Source organism: Hypanus sabinus, chromosome 20, assembly GCF_030144855.1.
Source record: "Hypanus sabinus isolate sHypSab1 chromosome 20, sHypSab1.hap1, whole genome shotgun sequence".
Classification (NCBI taxonomy): domain Eukaryota; kingdom Metazoa; phylum Chordata; class Chondrichthyes; order Myliobatiformes; family Dasyatidae; genus Hypanus; species Hypanus sabinus.
Window position 1 is genome coordinate 30,472,698 of NC_082725.1, and position 22,198 is coordinate 30,494,895.

The 22,198-nt window shown below is 40.6% G+C and overlaps 1 long non-coding RNA gene across 1 annotated transcript in view; it reads left to right on the forward strand.

The window, feature by feature from the left end:
• The window catches only part of LOC132378387 (uncharacterized), a 62,944-nt gene that overhangs the window by 23,074 nt on the left and 17,672 nt on the right, over positions 1 to 22,198 (forward strand). The window contains exon 3 of the long non-coding RNA XR_009507023.1: positions 2,371 to 2,484. This is a non-coding gene — a long non-coding RNA (uncharacterized LOC132378387). The remainder of the gene's footprint in view (positions 1 to 2,370; positions 2,485 to 22,198) is intronic.

Below are 22,198 nucleotides of genomic sequence, written 5' to 3' on the forward strand. Positions count from 1 at the left end.
TGACTACATCAATATGCTGGGACCCGGTTAGATCCTCAGAGATCTTGACATCCAGGTACTTGAAACTGCTCACTCTCTCCACTTCTGACCCTTCTATGAGGATTGGTATGTGTTCCTTCGTCTTACCCTTCCTGAAGTCCACAATCAGCTCTTTCGTCTTACTGACGTTGAGTGTCAGGTTGTTGCTCCTCTCTCCAATTCCAATCTCACTCACTCTGAACACTCTGCTCTCCACTCTCTCTGCACTAATCCTAACCTCACTATCAAACCCGCAGGTAAGGGAGGTGCTGTAGTAGTCTAGTGTACCAACCTCTACCCTGCTGAGGCCCAACTCCAACTCTCAGACACCTCCTCTTACTTACCCCTCAAACAGAATCCATCTAAGGAACACCAGGCCACTGTCTCTCTCACACCATCACCAACCTTATTGACTCTGGGGATCTCCCATCCACTGCCACTAACCTCATAGTTTCCGTACCCCACACCTCCCATTTCTACCTCCCACCCAAAATCCACAAACCTGCTTGAACCATTGTTTCAGTGTATTCCTGCCCCACTGAACACATATCTGACCTCAAATTTGTTCTCCCCCCCCCCCAGTTCAGTCTCTTCCTATCTACATCCATGGCATTTCACACATCCTGGATATTTTCAATGATTTCAGGGTCTCTGGCCCCATCCCCTTATTTTTGAAATGGATCTCCAGTCCCTAGGTACCTCCAACCCCACCAGGAAGGTTTCAAAGCTCTCCATTTCTTTCTAGACACCAGACCTAACCAGTTTCTCTCCACTGCACTCTCCTCCACTTATTGGAACTTGTCCTCACTCTAAGTAGCTTCTCCTTTGGCTCCTCGCAGTTCCTTCAAACAAAAAGTGTAGCCATGGGTACTCGCATGGGTCCCAGCCTGTTTGTCTCTGCTCTGTTCCAAACCTACACTGGTGACCATCCTGCACTATTCCTATGCTACATTGACAACTGCATTGGTGCTGCTTTCTGCACCTATGCTGAACTCGTCAACTTCATCCACTTTGCCTCCAACTTCTACCTTGCCCTTATATTTATATGGTCCATTTCTGACACCTCCCTCCCCTTTCTTGATCTCACTGTCTCTGTCTCTGGAGAAAGCTTATCCATTGATGTCTATTATAAACCCATAGACTCTCACAGCTACCCGGACAATACCTCTTCCCACCCTGTTACTTGTAAAAATGCCATCCGTTTCTCTCAATTCTTCTGTCTTCATTGCATCTGCTCTCAGAATGTCCTCCTTTTTCAAAGAAAAGGACTTCCCTTCCTCAACCATCAATGCTGCCTTCATCTGCATCTCTTCCATTTCATGCACATTTGCTCTTATTCCATCCTCCCGCCATCCTACCAGGGATAGGGTGCCTCTTGTCCTCACCTATCACCACAGCAGCCTCTACATCCAGCATATAATTCTCTGAAACTTCAGCCATATCCAACAGGATTCCACCACCAAGCACATCTTTCCCTAAACAGTCCTTCCAGGTGAGGTGACACTTCACCTCTGAGTCTATTGGGGGTCATAAAGTGTGTCCGGTGCTTCTGGTGTGGCCTCTTGTATATTGATGAGACTCGGTGTAGATTCGGAGACCACTTCGCCGAGCACTTACATTCCATCCAGAAAAAACGGGATTTCCCAGTGGCCGCCCATTTTAATTTCACTTCTCATTCCCAATCCGATACGTCAATCCATGACCTCCTTCTCGGTCGTGATGAGGCCACACTTAAGTTGGTGGAACATCACCTTATATTGCGTTTGGGTTGCCTCCAACCTGATGGCATGAACATGGGTTTCTTGAACTTCCCGTCATGACCCCCCTCACCCTTTTCACTCTCTCACCTCATCTCCTTGCCTGCTCAGCACATTCTTCTGGGGCTCCTCCCCCTTTTTCTTGCTTCCATGGCCTTCTGTCTCTTACACCAATTTACTTACAAGCTCGTTACTTCATCCCTCCCCACTTCAGTTTTCACCTATCACCTTGTATTTCTCTCGCCCCTCCCCCCACCTTTCAAATCTATTCCTCAGCTTTTTTTCTCCAGTCCTTTGAGGGGTTTCGGTCCAAAACTGTACTCGACTGTACTCTTTTCCTAGATGCTGCCTGGCCTGCTGAGTTCCTCCAGCATTCTGTGTGTGTTGATTAGGTTTCCAGCAACCCCAAACTTTCTCTTGTCAATAAGGCAGTGGTTTCCTTACAGCAAGCATCTCTTTAGTGAGTCCCTTCACCCCAAGCAGCCCTGCATCAGTGTGGACAATATTGCATATTACTGGCAAAGTCAAAGCAATTCTGAATGTTCTTGGTCCCAGGCAGAAGCAGATGACATTAATGATACATCTCTATTTGCAGCTCCCTGTATCAAGGAGGACAGGAAAATTCCATTCAGCAGATAACACTGACAGTTCAGCGAATGAGGCAGCAGGAGAGACCAATCACCTTTTCCCCACATTAAAGGCCTCACCAGTATGTATTGTATTGCCTATAAGTCATGTGACTGCAGAACATCATGCTTATGTTTAATGTAAGCACTATGTTGCTGTTAGTTCAGCACCATCGTTGGCATTATACCTGGCAATATTCTGGAGTAATATTTAATACTTTTTCTTTCTCTATGCTCAAAAGAAACACTGAACTCATTGTCATGTTTGTTCTTAATAAAGTCAAACTTAGTGTGGGTAAAACTAACATGGATTTATTTACACTAATGGCTCTGCCTCCTCACAAGCGCAAAGGACCAGTTCACCAATGTCACTTCTGGTTCTGGGTGAACAGCCCACATTGCATACTGGGAACTGAAGTTCTTTATTATGTACACACACAAAAACACACTTATCTGTTACATGGTTTACGGATTAACAATCTGTTGCAAATACACATCATTGTTTGGACCTTCTGTGGAAATGTTTGTCGTTCGATCTTACTAAATGATTGTGGTTCCATCTCGCATTACAATTGGCAAAAGATAGTCAGTTCCAGAGTGGATTGGTAGCAGTGAGGAAAATCAGTGAGAGAAAATGTCTTCTTTGCACATCTGATGGATCATTCCTACATGTCACATCTTGTGGAATAGCAAGGAAACTCTCTAACATTGAGGACTGGTTCAATAAGCACATTTGCGTAAGTGCCTGCAGGTCAGAGTTAAAAGTCAAATTAAAATTTATTATCAATGCTACCACATACTATTTTGTGATTCATTTTCTCACAGGCATTTACAGAAAAGAAAGCACAACAGAATTTCTTAAAAGCTATGTATAAACAAAGACTGACAAACAACCAATGTGCAAAAGAAGATAAATAGAGCAAATAAAAAAAGTCTTTAAAAAACGACCGAGGAGAAGTGCAGGACGTAGTGGCTGCTCTAGTGTAACAGGAGGCAGACTGAAATCTGCACAAACACATATAAAGCAAAAACTAACACAAGGTGGGCTGCATTAGCCTGGAACGTGATTAGGCTTACTGGCTATGTGCAGAAAACAACAGCTCAATCACAAGCAAGTTTCTTTGGCAACCTGCAGTGTATAACAGCCCAGCCAGAGAAGATGGAGGTGTCAATCATAGCCAATAATGCTGGAGGTGAAAGGCAGTGCTGAGAACATGCAAGAATCTTGTTTTGCAAGGAGGGATAAAAAGTACAGCTTTAATTACAGAACTCAGCTCCATAGCGCTTTACACTCACATAACTTAGAACCTTCACAGGATACAGCTACCTCGTTCACAGAGGAAGCTCTGAAGTATTCAATCCCCAATTATTTGTCCTTTAGCAGCACACTGTGAATCCATAAACAAATCAACAGATAGGAACATTATTTCTATATTTAAAAAATCACAACTATTAAATATTATTCAAAAAAATTTCCAGCTATGATGCTAAAAATTTTGCATATTTTTTTAAGAATAACAAGATTTGGAAATGTACTGGTGCTCAACACAAAGCATTTTATCAGTATAATCACTGCTTTAGAGATGAATTAATACCTGTTCACAATATTGACTTTATTTAAAGGAGTTAGCATATGAGCAACACAGAAATCCGAGGCGATAGATGCCTTTGAGTTAAAGTTGATAAGGAAACAACTGAGAAGTGGTCTGAATGTAATCGATGAACCGTTTAGATACTGAAGATGAAACTCTTTGCTATCTCTTAGAGTTGTGAGTTAATCAGTTTCTCATAAGCTGGTGTTGGCTATTTGCCTAAAGTGTGCTACATTAAATGTTGAATCCTTAAGTAAATATTAGAATATAGAACATAGAGCAGTTCAGTACAGGAACAGGGCCTTTAGCTCACAGTGTCTTTGCCAGCCATAATGCCAGTTTAAACTGTGCATCTGCCTGCACGTGAGCTATATCCCTCCATTCCCTGCCTTTTCATGCATCCCCTACGTACTATGTAAAAAAAAATCAGTCGCAATAATCTCTATTAAACTTTCACCTAAACCTGTGCCCACTAAAGGATAATGTAGTTCTGCTGTTTAAGATAGGTGGGAGGCAGCAAAAAGAAAATTACAGACCTATTAGTCTGACATCAGAAGTTGGAAAGTTATTGGAGTCAATCCTCAAGGTTATGAAATACCTCGAGGTGCATGACAAGATAGGACCAAGCCAGCATGGTTTCATGAAGGGAAGATCCTGCCTCACCAACCTATTAGAAATTTTTGAGGTAATCTCAAATAAGATTGACAAGGGAGAGGCTGTGGATGTTGTGTATTTGGATTTTAAAAAGCCTTTGATAAGGTGCCGCATTAGAGGCTGCTTAATAAAATGAGAGCCCATGGAATTACAGGAAAGATATTGCAATGGGTGGAGCATTAGCTGATAGGCAGAAAGCAAAGGGTGGGAATAAAGGGATCCTATTCTGGTTAGTTGCCGGATACTAGTGGTGTTCCACAGGGGTCGGTGTTGGGACCACTTCTTTTTACACTGTATATCGATGATTTAGATTATGAATTAAATGGTTTTGTGGCTAAGTTTGCAGATGACACCAAGATAGGTGAGGAGCAGGAGGTGTTGAAGAAACGGAAAGGTTGCAGAGAGACTTGATCAGTTTAGGAGAGTGGGCAAAGAAATGGCAGATGAGATACAACGTTGAGAAATGTACGGTTCTACATTTTGGAAGAAGAAATAATCAGGCAGATTATTATTTAGAAGGGGAGAAAGTTCAAAAATCAGAAGTGCCAAGGGACTTGGGGGTCCTTGTGCAGGACACCCTAAAGGTTAACCACCAGGTTGGATCGGCAGTAAGGAAAGCAAATGCTATGTTGGCATTCATTTCAAGAGGAACAGTGTATAAGAGTAAGGAGGTGTTGTTGAGGCTCTATGGGACACTGGTGAGACCTCATTTGGAATACTGTGTGCAGTTTTGGTCCCCCTATCTTAGAAGGGATGTACTGATGTTGGAGAGAGTTCAGAGAAGATTTACGAGGATGATTCCTGGAATGCAGGGGCTAACATATGAGGAGTGTTTGTCGGCTCTTGGACTGTATTCATTAGAATATAGAAGAATGAGAGGGGATCTCATAGAAACATTTTGAAAGTTGAAAGGATTGGACAGAGTAGATGTGGAAAGGCTGTTTCCCTTGGTGGGTGAGTCCAGAACAAAAGGCCACAGTCTTAGAATTAGAGGGTACCCATTTAAAACAGAGATGAGGAGAATTTTTTTTAGCCAGAGGCTCGTGGATTTATGGAATTCATTGCCACATACAGCTGTGGAGGCCCGATCATTGGGGGTGTTTAAGGAGGAGATTGACAGGTATCTAATTAGTCAGGGTATCAAGGGATATGGGGAAAAAACCGGAAATAGGAACTAGATGGGAGAATAGTTTAGCTCATGGTGCAGTGATGGAGCAGACTTGATGGGCCAAATGGCCTACTTCTGCTCCTTTTGTCTTGTGATCTTGTGATCTTATGTGTGTGTGATTTTTTTCTGGAAATGAAACCTTGCCTCTCTGTCCCACATAATTCTAAATGCTTTTATCAGGTTGCTTCTCAGCCTCTAAAACTTCAGAGAGAAATGATCCAATTTTATCCAACCTTTCCCTTATAGCTGAACTCTCTAAACCAGGCAACATTCTGGTGAAGCTCTACAGTACTTTCTCCAAAGCCTCCACTTCTATTGTACAGGTGTAGAAGAAGAGTGTGGTGATCTAAACCTCAATGACAACGTTCCAATAGTGCTTACAACGACCATGATGATGTGCTTCAAGAGGTTGTTTATGGTGCAAATCAACTCCTGCATAGCATCAGGCAGGAAGTAGAGAAGCATGGAGGCTCCACACCATCAGATTCAATAAGAGTTACTTCAACCATTCAGTTCTTGAAGCAATCGGCAACCCTACATTCAGTTCTTGAAGCAATCGGCAACCCTACATTCAGTTCCTGAAGCAATCAGCAACCCTACATTCAGTACTTGAAGCAATCAGCAACCCTACATTCAGTTCTTGAAGGAATCGGCAACACTACATTCAGTTCTTGAAGCAATCGGCAACCCTACATTCAGTTCTTGAAGGAATCGGCAACCCTACATTCAGTTCTTGAAGCAATCGGCAACCCTACATTCAGTTCCTGAAGCAATAGGCAACCCTACATTCAGTTCTTGAAGGAATTGGCAAGACTACATTCAGTTCTTGAAGCAATCGGCAACCCTACATTCAGTTCCTGAAGGAATCGGCAACACTACATTCAGTTCTTGAAGGAATCGGCAACACTACATTCAGTTCTTGAAGGAATCGGCAACCCTACATTCAGTTCCTGAAGGAATCGGCAACTCTACATTCAGTTCCTGAAGGAATCGGCAACCCTACATTCAGTTCCTGAAGGAATCGGCAACACTACGTTCAGTTCTTGAAGGAATCGGCAACCCTACATTCAGTTCTTGAAGCAATCGGCAACTCTACATTCAGTTCTTGAAGGAATCGGCAACCCTACATTCAGTTCTTGAAGCAATCAGCAACCCTACATTCAGTTCTTGAAGCAATCAGCAACTCTACATTCAGTTCCTGAAGGAATCGGCAACATTACATTCAGTTCTTGAAGGAATCGGCAACCCTACATTCAGTTCCTGAAGCAATCGGCAACCCTACATTCAGTTCTTGAAGGAATTGGCAAGACTACATTCAGTTCTTGAAGCAATCGGCAACCCTACATTCAGTTCCTGAAGGAATCGGCAACCCTACATTCAGTTCTTGAAGGAATCGGCAACCCTACATTCAGTTCTTGAAGCAATCGGCAACCCTACATTCAGTTCCTGAAGCAATCGGCAACCCTACATTCAGTTCTTGAAGGAACTGGCAAGACTACATTCAGTTCTTGAAGCAATCGGCAACCCTACATTCAGTTCTTGAAGCAATCAGCAACTCTACATTCAGTTCTTGAAGGAATCGGCAACCCTACATTCAGTTCTTGAAGCAATCAGCAACTCTACATTCAGTTCTTGAAGCAATCGGCAACCCTACATTCAGTTCCTGAAGGAATCGGCAACACTACATTCAGTTCTTGAAGCAATCGGCAACCCTACATTCAGTTCTTGAAGCAATCAGCAACTCTACATTCAGTTCTTGAAGCAATTGGCAACCCTACATTCAGTTCTTGAAGCAATCGGCAACCCTACATTCAGTTCTTGAAGGTTTCGGCAACCCTACATTCAGTTCTTGAAGGAATCAGCAACCCTACATTCAGTTCTTGAAGCAATCAGCAACTCTACATTCAGTTCCTGAAGGAATCGGCAACCCTACATTCAGTTCTTGAAGCAATCAGCAACCCTACATTCAGTTCTTGCAGCAATCAGCAACTCTACATTCAGTTCCTGAAGGAATCGGCAACACTACATTCAGTTCTTGAAGGAATCGGCAACCCTACATTCAGTTCCTGAAGCAATCGGCAATGCTACATTCAGTTCTTGAAGGAATTGGCAAGACTACATTCAGTTCTTGAAGCAATCGGCAACCCTACATTCAGTTCCTGAAGGAATCGGCAACCCTACATTCAGTTCTTGAAGGAATCGGCAACCCTACATTCAGTTCTTGAAGCAATCGGCAACCCTACATTCAGTTCCTGAAGCAATCGGCAACCCTACATTCAGTTCTTGAAGGAATTGGCAAGACTACATTCAGTTCTTGAAGCAATCGGCAACCCTACATTCAGTTCCTGAAGCAATCAGCAACTCTACATTCAGTTCCTGAAGGAATCGGCAACCCTACATTCAGTTCCTGAAGGAATCGGCAACACTACATTCAGTTCTTGAAGGAATCAGCAACCCTACATTCAGTTCTTGAAGCAATCAGCAACCCTACATTCAGTTCTTGCAGCAATCAGCAACTCTACATTCAGTTCCTGAAGGAATCAGCAACACTACATTCAGTTCTTGAAGGAATCGGCAACCCTACATTCAGTTCCTGAAGGAATCGGCAACCCTACATTCAGTTCCTGAAGCAATCGGCAACCCTACATTCAGTTCTTGAAGGAATTGGCAAGACTACATTCAGTTCTTGAAGCAATCGGCAACCCTACATTCAGTTCTTGAATGAATCGGCAACCCTACATTCAGTTCTTGAAGGAATCGGCAACCCTACATTCAGTTCTTGAAGCAATCGGCAACTCTACATTCAGTTCCTGAAGCAATCGGCAACTCTACATTCAGTTCTTGAAGGAATTGGCAACACTACATTCAGTTCTTGAAGGAATTGGCAACCCTACATTCAGTTCTTGAAGCAATCAGCAACTCTACATTCAGTTCTTGAAGCAATCGGCAACACTACATTCAGTTCTTGAAGCAATCGGCAACCCTACATTCAGTTCTTGAAGGAATCGGCAACCCTACATTCAGTTCTTGAAGCAATCAGCAACACTACATTCAGTTCTTGAAGGAATCGGCAACCCTACATTCAGTTCTTGAAGCAATCAGCAACTCTACATTCAGTTCTTGAAGCAATCGGCAACCCTACATTCAGTTCTTGAAGCAATCAGCAACCCTACATTCAGTTCCTGAAGGAATCGGCAACACTACATTCAGTTCTTGAAGCAATCGGCAACCCTACATTCAGTTCTTGAAGCAATCGGCAACCCTACATTCAGTTCTTGAAGCAATTGGCAACACTACATTCAGTTCTTGAAGCAATCGGCAACTCTACATTCAGTTCTTGAAGCAATCGGCAACCCTACATTCAGTTCTTGAAGCAATCGGCAACACTACATTCAGTTCTTGAAGGAATCGGCAACCCTACATTCAGTTCTTGAAGGAATCGGCAAGACTGCATTCAGTTCTTGAAGCAATCGGCAACTCTACATTCAGCTCTTGAAGGAATCGGCAAGACTGCATTCAGTTCTTGAAGCAATCGGCAACCCTACATTTGGTTCTTGAAGCAACCCTACTCACCATTACAGTTTAGCAGCACTATGGCCACTTTGTAATAAAATTTGCTTTGTCATTTTTTGTTCTAATTGTCTTTTTTCTTGTCAAAATTGTGTATAATTTATGTTACCACATGAATGCTGCCAATATGATGCCATCTGCTTGTGATGCTGCTATAAGTTCTTCATTACACCTGTGCATACATGTGCACAGGACAATAATCTTGACTTTGTCTTTGACATTCTTCTAGTAATGTGATAATGATGTCTGCTCACAATACTCCAGATACATACTGCCTAACCAAAGTTTTAATCAGCTGCAAAATAACTTTAAAATTTTGATTATCAACACCCAGATCAATCTAGAACCTATGCCATATACATCCCTTACCACCCCATCTACCTGTGTTTCCATTTTTGGTCATCTATGGACTTACACCCCAAGGTCCTCAGTTCGTCAGTGTACTAAGGTCCTGCTATTTACTGTATATTTCCTGTTATATTTGCTATTTCTCTGATCATATTTCCAACTGGTCTATATCCTGCAGAATAATCTGACAACCTTCCTCTCTATCCACGACTCTATTAATTTTGCATCATCTGCAAACTTCAGGCCACCTTTTTTGTCAAAATCATTTATATATTTGTCACAACCAATAGAAGTCCTAGCATAGATCTACAAACACCATTTCCAGAAAAGTTGGGATATTTTCCAAAATGCAATAAAAACAAAAATCTGTGATATGTTAATTCACGTGAACCTTTATTTAACTGACAAAAGTACAAAGAAAAGATTTTCAATAGTTTTACTGACCAACTTAATTGTATTTTGTAAATATACATAAATTTAAAATTTGATGGCTGCAACACACTCAACAAAAGTTGGGGACAGAGTTAAAATAAGACTGAAAAGTGTACAGAATATTCAAGTAACACTGGTTTGGAAGACTCCACATTAAGCAGGCTAATTGGTAGTAGGTGAGGTATCATGACTGGGTATAAAAGTAGCGTCCATCAAAGGCTCAAGCTTTGTAAGCAAGGATGGGTCGTGGCTCACCCTTTTGTGCCAAAATTTGTGTGAGAATTGTTAGGCAGTTCAAAAGGAACATTTCCCAATGCAAGATTGCAGAGAATTTAGGTCTTTCAACATCTACAGTACATAATATTATGAAAAGATTCAGAGACATCTCAGTGCGTAAAGGGCAAGGTCGGAAACCACTGTTGAATGCACATGAACATCAAGCCCTCATGTGGCACTGTCTAAGAAACCGTCATGCTACTGTGACAATTATAACCACCTGGGCTCGGGAGTACTTCAGAAAACCATTGTCATTTAACACAGTCCGTCGCTGCATCCAGTAATGCAACTTGAAACTGTATTACGCAAGGAGGAATCCATACATCAACTCTATGCAGAAATGCCAGCAAGTTCTCTGGGCCCGAGCCCATCTCAGATGGACCGAAAGACTGTGGAACCATGTGCTGTGGTCAGATGAGTCCACATTTCAGCTAGTTTTCAGAAAAAACGGGCGTCGAGTTCTCCGTGCCAAAGATGAAAACAACCATCCTGATTGTTATCAGCGGAAGGTGCAAAAGCCAGCATCTGTGATGGTACATCAGTGCCCACGGCATGGGTGAGTTGCATGTATGTGAAGGTACCATCGACTCTGAGGCGTATATTAGGATTTTAGAGATTCTTATGTTGCCATCAAGGCGACGTCTCTTCCCAGGACGTCCATGCTTATTTCAGCAGGACAATGCCAGACTACATTCTGCACAGGCTACAACAGTGTGGCTTTGTAGACACAGAGTGCGTGTGCTTGACTGGCCTGATGCCAGTCCAGATCTATCTCCTATTGAAAATGTATGGCGCATCATGAAGAGTAGAATCAGACAACGGAGACCACGGACTGTTGAGCAGCTGAAGTTTTATATCAAGCAAGAATGGACAAAATTCCCAATTGCAAATCTACTACAATTAGTATCCTCAGTTCCAAAACGATTAAAAAGTGTTATTAAAAGGAAAGGTGATGTAACACAATCGTAAACATGCCTCTGTCCCAACTTTTCTTGAGAGTGTTGCAGCCATCAAATTCTAAATTTGTGTATATTTACAAAATAGAATTAAGTTGGTCAGTAAAACTATTGAAAATCTTTTCTATGTACTTTCGTCAGTTAAATAAAGGTTTACGTGAATTAACATATCACAGATTTTTGCTTTTATTGCATTTTGGAAAATATCCCAACTTTTCTGGAAATGGGGTTTGTATGTGGAACACCAACAGTTACAATAACACCCCTCCACCACTACCGTCTGCTTTCTATAGCCAGCTAAATTTGAATCCAATCCTCATGGAACCCTTGTAACTTAATCTTCTCAATCAACTTTGTTTGACATGACCTGCACTGCACAAAGCCATGCTGACATTTCCTAACAAGCCTATGCATTTTTTGATGCAAGTAGATGAGATCTACCCCCTAAAAAACTTCTTCAATAATTACTCCGTTAATGTAAGGCTCACTGGCCAATAGTTTCCTGTTTTGTCCCTGTTGCCCTTCTTACACTGAAGAACAACAGCAGCTTCTCTTCAGCTATCTGGAACCTCAACTGTGGCTAAAAAGGATACAAACTTTCTTGCCTTTCTCCACGGCCTGGGATAAATATTATCAAACCCTGGGGACTTAGCCATTTAATGTTCCTCAGAGATCCTTCTTGATGTGACCTGCTCTAGAATTAAAATATGCTTCCTGTGTTGACCAGATATGTGTCTTTGCCAAAAAGGAACAATAAAACCAGTTTCCACTGTACTAGGCAACGTTATGCCCAGACGTAAGAGCGGCTCAGAGGGAATTCCTAGATCTTGCTTGATCTGTGATAAATAGACTGTAAAATGTTGCTGGGTTATTACAGAAACACAGTCTCCCACAGAAAGAGACCTTTCAGCCTATTGACTCCATGTCAGCTCCTTCAAAGAGCACGCAATTTATTTTCCCTCCCATTTCTTCAGCTTATTCCAGCTATTTTTTTAGATTAAGTATTTAATCCAATTCCCTATTCCATCAAGATATTAACTGAAAGCTGCAGTACAAAGGAAATGCTACACTGCCAGCAACATACACTTCATGTAATGGAGCCAAGAAAAACATCATAGTCCCACAGGCGATAAAAATTTAGGGGCTAATTTTAAACTTTGGAGGTGTTATATTGGCAGTCTGTTATGCAACCCACAGGATTTACAGTACAGTGCTGCTTATGAATTCGGCTCACATATTTTCAACAGCAATTTACATCTAGGTGTTAGAAATGCTGCCAGGTGATAGCCTGCAGACTTTTTCAGATGAACTTGCTCAACTCCTTATTGTGCAGCAATTCTGTAGTTCTCTCAAACTACAACTTGCTTACGTAGCTGGATTTTCTGCTGCCAGAAGAGATGGTGTTTGACCAGGGATGTGTGTGTACAGACTTGACTAAAGTTCGATTTTGGTTTTGGGAATAAGAATTGGCCAAAGTAAGCAATTTGCACAAAGACTGAGAAAAAGAAGGTGCAAGCATTGACATGAAAAAATACCCTTAAACTTGATTGGCAAGAGTTTCTTGTTCTGTTTAATATGATGTTTTTAAAATAACTTAATGGATAGTAAAAATGTTCAGGATTCTTTAAAATAGTGATTGAAATGTGATTTAATCCATCAAGAAGGAGGTACAGGAGCCTTAAGTCCCACATCACCAGGGTCAGGAATAGTTATTATCCCTCAAACATCAGGCTCTTGAACCAAAGGGGATAATCACACCAGCTCTGAACTGATTCCACAACCTATGGATTCACTTTAAAGGACACTACAACTCACGTTCTCAATAGTTTTTGCCTATTTATCGGTTGTTTGTCCATCTCTGTCATGTGAGGCTTTTCATTGATTGCATTGTGTATTTTCTGTGATTGCCTTCAAGAAAATGATTCTCAGGGTAGTATATGGTGACATATAGGTACATTGATAGTAAATTAACTTTGAACTTTGAGGGAATTTCCTCTCAGCTCCTCCTGTACTGGGCTATAATTTTGTCTAGTATAATGGAGACTGGTATTGTCATTCTTTTGAGGGAATATTTTAAAATACCGTCTGGAAAATCACATCTATAAATTGGAGACAATGAACATTTTCCACCCAACTGAAAGACATGGGAATGCACACACACTTAGATTCAAAAGGCATCAGCAGAGTCTAATTAAGAACAGTTTGTTGACAAGTTCTGGCTGGATGATGCAGCTTTTCATCCTTCAGTTGCTTAGTTTTGTCATCATCATTTTCATCATCATGTCTTCCCGTGTGGTTTTTAAACATTTGCGATTAGATTGCCAAGATTGGAGAACAACCCGACCCATCTATCAGCTGAACTACATATTTTCTGAGTTATTTCCTAATGTGCACATTCTAGCACCTCTGTGACCTTGACACTGGCAGGTAATCAAATGATTTTTGTGCTTAGGCCCTGCAAGAGATGATTGAAGTTGTTAACTTGAATGAGCAGTTACTAATCATGATTTGCAATAGTTTCGGGAGGAGTATTGGAATTAAATAGGATGGATCTGTAAAGATGTTAACATCGCTCCAAAACTACTGTATCCCTGGTATTTGAAAACACTTATGAGATACACTGTAATCACCCATCCACTAAGTGTAAGGTTCATAGAGCCATTTTTCCTAGGTTTGTTCAGCAAAGGAAAAACATCCTTTCACTATCAAGACAAACATCTGCAGTGTCTTTGGAGTGATTGGGGATTATTCCTGAGGTTGCAATAATAGGTTTGCAGCAACTTCTCGTGATTGATCGTGTAGATAGTCAGAGGCTTTTTCCCAGGGCTGAAATGGCTAGTGTGATAGAGCACAGTTTTAAGGTGCTTGAAAGTAGGTACAGAGGAGATGTCAGGCGTAAGTTTTTTACACAGAGAGTGGTGAGTGCGTGGAATGGGCTGTTGGTGACGGTGGTGGAGGCGGATATAATAGGGTCTTTTAAAGTATTCTTGGATAGGTACATGAAGCTTAGAAAAATAGAGGGCTATGGGTAACCCTAGGTAATTTCTAAAGTAAGGACATGTTTGGTACAGCTTTGTGGGCCAAAAGGCCTGTATTGTGCTGTAAGTTTTCTATGCTTTCTATGTTTCTAACTTCTGTTGACTCCCTGGAATTGTTGATCATTCTTTGTAACATAAATAGATACTGAAAATTAAACAGAAAAAATCAAAATGAAATCTAATCATTTAAGAAATATGAAGAAAGAATCAGGAAAGCTCACTTTTGGTATAGAATCCAAAACACAAGAAATTCTACAGATGTTGGAATTCCAAAGCAACACACACAAAATGCCGAAGGAACTCCGCAGGTCAGGCAGCATTCTGTGGAAATGAATAAACAGTTAATGTTTCGGGCCAAGACCCTTCTTCAGGCCCTGTTTATTAATTTCCATGGATGCTGCCTGACCTGCAGAGCTCCTCCAGTGTTTTATGTGTGTTATTTTGGTACAGATTGTTTCCCAGGCCATTTTCAGTTTCTTAAGGAGGGATGTATGAGAAAGCTAACCATAAACCAAAACTGAAAACTACAACTTCCATATCTTAATTTTAAAATGACGTTGAAAGAAAGATCTTTAGTTAATTACATGGTTTCATTTTTCTATAAAAGGAATTTGATTTACATTTAGTAATGAATGCTGGGACTCTGGTCTAATAAAAGCATAAAAATTATTGGAAGAAGTGAAGGAGAAATTAGCTTCATCCACTACTGCAAATTGAATCTTTATTTAAATAGAAACAGTGCCAGTAACCTTTGCTTTGCCAGGTTTGCAGTGATGATATTTATTTAACCTCATCAGTGATGCCAGGAAAAAGGCAATGGGGAAAAAAATTCCTGCTGTTAATACCATACAATCTTTCAGATCAATGCTGTGTACTTCTGGTTAAGATTGCGTGGCCGAACGTGTGTGACAGCTTGCTAGTAGTCAAAAAGCTAAAAAATCCAACTAAGAAATGCTTTGTCTGAGGTAAACAGCACACACAAAATGCTGGAGAAACTCAGCAGGCCAGGTAGCATCTATGGAAAAAAGTACAGTCATGATTTAGGCTGAAACTCTTCAGCAGGACACACCCAAAACGTGACTATACTTTTTTCCATAGATGCTTCTGGCCTGCTGGGTTCCTCCAACCTTTTGTCTGTGTTGCTTGGATTTCCAGAATCTGCAGATTTTCTCTCGTTTGTGTTTTCTGAGGTAAATTGTGTTAAATTATCAGCGCAAACAGTGAAGGAGTGAGCAATGGCAAGGCAAGTTTGGGGGATGAATTGATGCAGATGGACTTCCAATGACCATACAGCTAGCCTGAAAGTGAGGTTGGGTCACTGGGCAACGTGAGGAGGAGTCAGGGCCCGGGGAGATGATTGATGCTCGTACAGCTGGCCTGATTGCAGGATTGGATTGCTCTTGGCACTGAGCTGATTTGAAGAGCTTGAGAGTGGCTTTGGGCTGGTTGACAAAATCCGAACCAGGACCATGATCTTGGACCGGGCCTTTCACAACAGCATTTTTGGTTCAGAATTCTGTTGTTAACTTTAATTGTTTACATGTCTTGTATTTTTTTTTCTTTCTCTTGTGCATCAACTGTTCATCTTTTGTTTTTATCCTTTATTCTTTATTTTCTTTAAATTGTTTTGTTTTGGGTTTCCTGTTTTGGGTTTCCTGCTTTGTGGCTACCTGTGAGCAGAAAATCTCATTGGCTGTATAATTTATATATTCTTTGATAATAAATGTACTTGAACAATAATATCCTAATACTACCAAGGTATAGACCTTATATTGCTGTAACTGTATAGACTGAACAATACTATGAATTTAAAGAAAACCATCACTGTTTTTAGATTTCTTGAATATATTTTTGATTTTTGAAATCTTTGAAAATTATATAATCGTGATTTATCATAATAAAAGTTAGTTTATTTCTTAGTTTACAATGCATGCATTGTTGGAGCAGTCATTATGTACAGTATACTCAAAGTTCAAAGCCATAAAGACTTCAAATAGCATCTAAGAAATCCTTTTGATTATTATCATTTTGTTCATATTTTCAATGCTTCAACTTATATGATTTCATGTGCAAAATGTGAAGCATTCCTCTGGTATGAATGATTAATCAAATAACAAAAACACTTATGACAACTATTTTCTAACTAAGTTTGATTGGCTCTTGGCTTAGTTATCCCCAGAATGAACAAACAACACTGTTTAAAGAAAGTTGGGGCCCCAAACAGTTCTTCCAGGTGATGCTACACTTCACCTGCAAATCTGCTGGGGTTGTCAGCTGTATCCAGTGCTTATGGTGCAGCCCCTCTTTATCAATGAGACTCAACAAAGACTAGTGAACCGCTTTGTCAAATATCTATGCGCTAATTGCCCCAAAAGGTAAGCTTTCCCGATGGCCTCCATCTTAACTCGACTTCCCATTTCCATTCTGACATGTTGGTCCATGGCCTCCTCTACTCACACGATGAGGTCACTCTCAGGTTTGAGCAGTAGAACATCATATCCTGTCTGGATAGCCTCCAACACAGCACCATTGATTTCTCTAAACTGCAGTAATTTCATCCCTCCTCCACCTTCTTTCTTATTCCATTCCTTATTCTGGCTTCTTCCCCCCCCCTTACCCCTTCTCTTCTCCTCATCTGTCCATCATCTCCTTCTGTTTCTCCCATGGTCCTCCCTCCTCCCCTATAAGATTCTTTGGAACTTTACCTCTTCCATCTATCACCTCCAAGCTTCCCGCTTCATCCCACCTCCCCCACCCACCCACCCACCATCCACCTCAGGTAGTCCCACCAAACACCAGCCACTTACTACTCCTTCCCCTACCCCCATCTTCTTGTCTTCTTGTTCTGGCTTCTGGCTTCTTCCCTCTTGTTGTGTATTTAATATTTCAGTTATATTTGAGTAATCTTGTGTGTGTATGTATAATAGGCATCCATTAGTCTCGTGAGACCATGGATTTGCACCTTGGAAGGTTTCCTTGGCGCAGGCCTGGGCAGGGTTGTATGGAAGACCAGCAGTTGCCTAAGCTTCGTGTGTGTGTGTGTGTGTGTGTGTGTGTGTGTGTGTGTATAGATTAAGCATTCTTGTTTGTTTAAATAATTAATTACAGATTATATGTAAAATTATTTTAATTGTATTTGTCATTATGCCACTCTGTGATATGTGTGCGCCTTACTAAAGTAAACTGGAAGTTAGATTCACATTTCAATCTCCTGTGGATTAATTTAATGTTCTGAAGTTACAAAACATAACATTGATGAAAAAATATTTTTAAAATCAATCCATAACTGCTACAGACCTATTTACGTGCAGTGAGACATTCCAGTTAAAAAGAAAATGCAGGGAGGAACAACAAAACAGAGTAGCACGTTTTCTTTGGAAGGGAAGACACAAAGAAGTTTTTTTTTTAAAAATAGCCATAAACAGAAGAATTCAGGATTCATACGGAGTGAGTACATGTTGATAATAATAGAACATAGACCACAGAACAGTACAGTGCAGGAACAGACCCTTTGCCACACAATGTTGAGCCAAGACACTTATAAGGTAAACCAAAACAACCACAAAGCCAAATCCCTCCTACCTACAAAATATTCATATCCATCCACCTTCCTGCTATCCATGTGCCATCATTAAAATTATCAGGAATGGCTGGCTACATCAGAAAGACTGACAAATTTAATTACACAACGGGTAATTGGCTCAAGTGCACTGAACTAATGGAACAGTATTTTAAGCAAATGAAATAGCCAATGAGAAGCAAGTGCCAGCTTTGCTTAGTGCATTAGGTTTAAAGGCGGACAGTTTACTTTGAAGTTTCACTTCAGATCATCAGTGAAGAGCTTTGCTGATATTGTAAAGTGATCCAGGAATATTTAGATCCAAAACCATTGATGACTGCAGAACAATTTAGGTTTCATGAGCAGAATCAAAAGGAAAGTGAGACCATTTCAGTATAGGCAGCTGAATTGAAGAGATTGTCTGAGCATTGTCAGTTTGGTAATGGGCTCAGTGATACACTAAGAGATTGTTTCATTTATGGACTCTTACAAGAAAGCATTCAAAAACAGCTCCTAACTGAAGCACGGACACTTGAAAGAGCAGTGGAAACAGCTGTTTTAATAGAAACTGCCAACAGAAGTGCAACTGAGTTGCAGTCAGAAATGAAAGTGAGGGTGAACAAAATTGCGACACCTAAACAGAAACCAGCCTCACCAAACAAATTGTGTTACGGTTATGGCAGGAGCTCACATACACAAAACAAATGTGGATTTAAAGACAAAACTTGCAGAAAATGCAACAAAGTAGGGAACATACAAAGAGCATGTTGGGCAGACAACAAATGAACTATACAGAGAAGAGAAGAAGATAAAAGTTCAAGTTGCAGAATCAAAAAAAAGCACTAATCTGCAAGCTGTTGATGAAAAATCTGATAATGATGAGTGACACAGGGTTGTGTAGCCTTGCAATGTACAGTATGAAAATTAGCAACAGACAAGCAATATGGCTTATGCCAGAAGTGAACGCAAATCAATTTAAATGGAATTAGATACTGTTTCAACTGTTTCAGTCGTTCAATAAAATTGAATGGTATGCCAAAGATAACAAACCGAAGCCTGCAGGTATACAACCAAGAACTTAAACTGGAGAAAAGATAACTCCTGCATCTGAAAAATGATAATGCACAAGCCATATTGAGCTTGTATGTAGTAAAAACAAAAGGACCAGCATTGTGAGGATGTGATTGGCTGAGATAATTACAACTTGATTGGAGATCCATCCGCAATTTGCATGCCACAACCCCTGCATAATGCCACAGCAGAGCTCAAGTATGCATTGGAAACCTCAAACATACCAAGGGTGTTATATAAAAATGCTATAGCTAAGCTTTGCAAGTTTTCCTTATACCACCCACAATAAAGTGGCCAGTGAGTTAGATTACATGGTGGCCAAAGGAATTCTCTCCAATGATGAGTGGAGCCCATGGGCAATGTCATTGGTCCCAGTAGACAAAATGAATGAGTCTGTCAGAATCTGTGATGATTTTAAGGTTGCTATCAACCCAGTACTGAAAGTAGGTCAATAACCTCTGCACAAGATAGAGGATATCATTGCAAACCTTTCTGGAGGCAAACACTTCAGCAAACTGAACTTGCAGTAGTTGACGCCTACTTGCAGATGGAGATGGAAGAAGAGTCCAAAGTGTTTTTCACCATAAACACTTAAAAGGCTTTATCGCTTCTTTATAGTCTTATTTTTGGAGTAGCATCTGCATCTGCATTCTAGCAGAAAGCTATGGACCAGGTGCTGCAAGGCTGCCCAGGCATCCCTATCTAGTAGTCCAATATCAACTCTCACCTCTCTTTTACAGATAAAGAAACTCTGAAGAAATATTTGGTATCCTCTTTAATATTATTGGCTAGCTTATTTTTGTATTCCATCTTTACCCTCTTAATTACTTTTTCTAGTTGCCTTCTGTTGCTTTATAAAAGCTTCCCAATCCTCTAACTTCCCGCTAATTTTTGATCTATAATATGCCCCTTATTTTGCTTTTATGTTGGCTTTGACTGCTCTTGTTATCCATGGTTGTGTCATGTTGCCTTTAAAATACTTCCTTATTTTTTGGATGCATGTATCCTGTGCTTTCTCAATTGCTTCCTGAAATTCCAGTCATTGCAGGTCTGCCATCATCCCTGCCAGTGTTCCTAACCACTCAATTCCGACAAACTTCTCCCTAGTGCCTCTGTAATTCCTTTTTCTCCATTGTAATACTGATACATCTGACTTTAGCTTCTCCTCATATTTCAGTGAGAATTTGATCATATTATGATCACTTAATCCAAGGGCTATTTTACCTTAAACTCTCTAATCAATTTTGGTTCATTGCACAACACCCAATCCAGAATAGCTGATCCCCTATTAGGTTCAACCATGAGCTGCTCTAAAAAGCCATCTCTTAGGCAGTCTAGATTTACCCCCTTCTAGAATCCAGCACCAACCTGATTTTCCCAATTTACCTGCACATTGAATTCCCTCATACCTATTGTAACATTGTCCTTTTGGCATACATTTTCTGTCTCCCATTGTAATTTGTAGACCACATCCTTACTACTGTTGGGAGACTGTATACAACTCCCATCAGGGTCTTTCTACCCTAATATGCTGATGTGCTGCTTAAAAGCAGCTGAGTTTGCACTGTAAATTACACGTTGTTGCATCATGTTCTACAGTTTTATGCTTGAAGTTACAAATAGTTCAAAGTATATTTATTATCTAAGTACATATATCTCACTATATGCTACCCTGAGATTCATTTTTTTGTGAGCATTCAGAGTAAATAATGAAGACACACATTAGAATCAATGAAAAACTCCACACAGGCAAAGACGAACAATCAATGTGCTGAAGACAACAAATTGTGCGATTGCAAAAAGGACAAAAAATAAAAGTAGTACATAAATAAACAATAAATATTGAGAACGTGAGTTGTAGAGGTCTTGGGAATCAGTTCAGTGAAGTTATCCATTCTGGTTCAGGACTCCGATGGTTGAAAAGTTACAAGTCTGTCTTCAGTCTCCCACTGCATGATATGGGAAGGTTTAAGACTTTAACTTATTAGGAAATGTAAGCTCGTCCAACAGGGACAAATATTCTTTAAGCCCTTGGTATTTAGGGCACACAGGGACAAGGCTGAACCAGCTGTCGAAGTATTTATCAGTTGTTTTGTGGGAAGGGCTTGATCTGGCTTGCCCCGTCTCAGCAATAAGTTGCATTAGACTTTGTTTCTCTACCTCTCACTTTTAATAACAAGATGACTTGAGGCATCAGATCAACACCAGCTGATCCACATAAGGCATTTAATAGAAACAGTGGTGATTGTGCGGTCATCACTGGCAGCAAGAGCTGGCCCCTTGTTTCCTTTGCAAGTTGCTTTCTCACTAACAAAAGGAACTGGCTTGTTTCCCTGTAGATTCTGGAATGCTCTGGCCTCCAGCAGAAGCAAAAGCAGTAAAAACATCTATCTGTGGCTCCTCTGAGGGTTTGTAAATCTCCTGAGAAACTTAGAGCTGGAAGACCACCCTCTTGTGTATTTAATGATCTTCAGGCTGGTTGGCCTCCTTCACCTTTATGGGCCTCTCTTTCTTTCCCACTGTCGACACATCTTCAGGTAATCCCTTCATTCTAAAGGCCCATCTGAACTCTGTGGCCTCATAGTTCATATCTCAAGGACTTCGGTCTTTTTATATGTGAACCTAAACTGATATAGACATTCTCATTTCTCTTCCCAGAGCAGAGGCCAACTGTTCATTCGATGGCAGTCTGCTATAGACAAGATATTGGTATTGATACATACAGTATGACAGGAAGTTAGCACTGCCCCTTGTAATCCCTTTGGCTTTATCTGCTGAGAGGTAACTATCCTGCAGGATTATCTGGTTATCTGGTGGAGCTGCTGGCTAACTGGGGAAGACCTAATCAGAAACCATGATTAATATTTCTTCCACCCATGTGCTATTTTCTCCAAATTCTAGTACTAAAGATTTTTGCTCTAATTTTCATTTTGACAGCTCATGAATCTCAACTCATCTGGGACATATATTTGGTTGCTGGAAAAAGATTCAAGATTCAAGATTGCTTAATGTCATTTTCAGTACACAAGTATAAAGGAGAACAAAATTTTTGTTACTGTGGATCTGATACAGCACAAAATAGCACAATAAGAGAAAGAAGACAATAATGAAAAACAAAATAAATATAAATTTA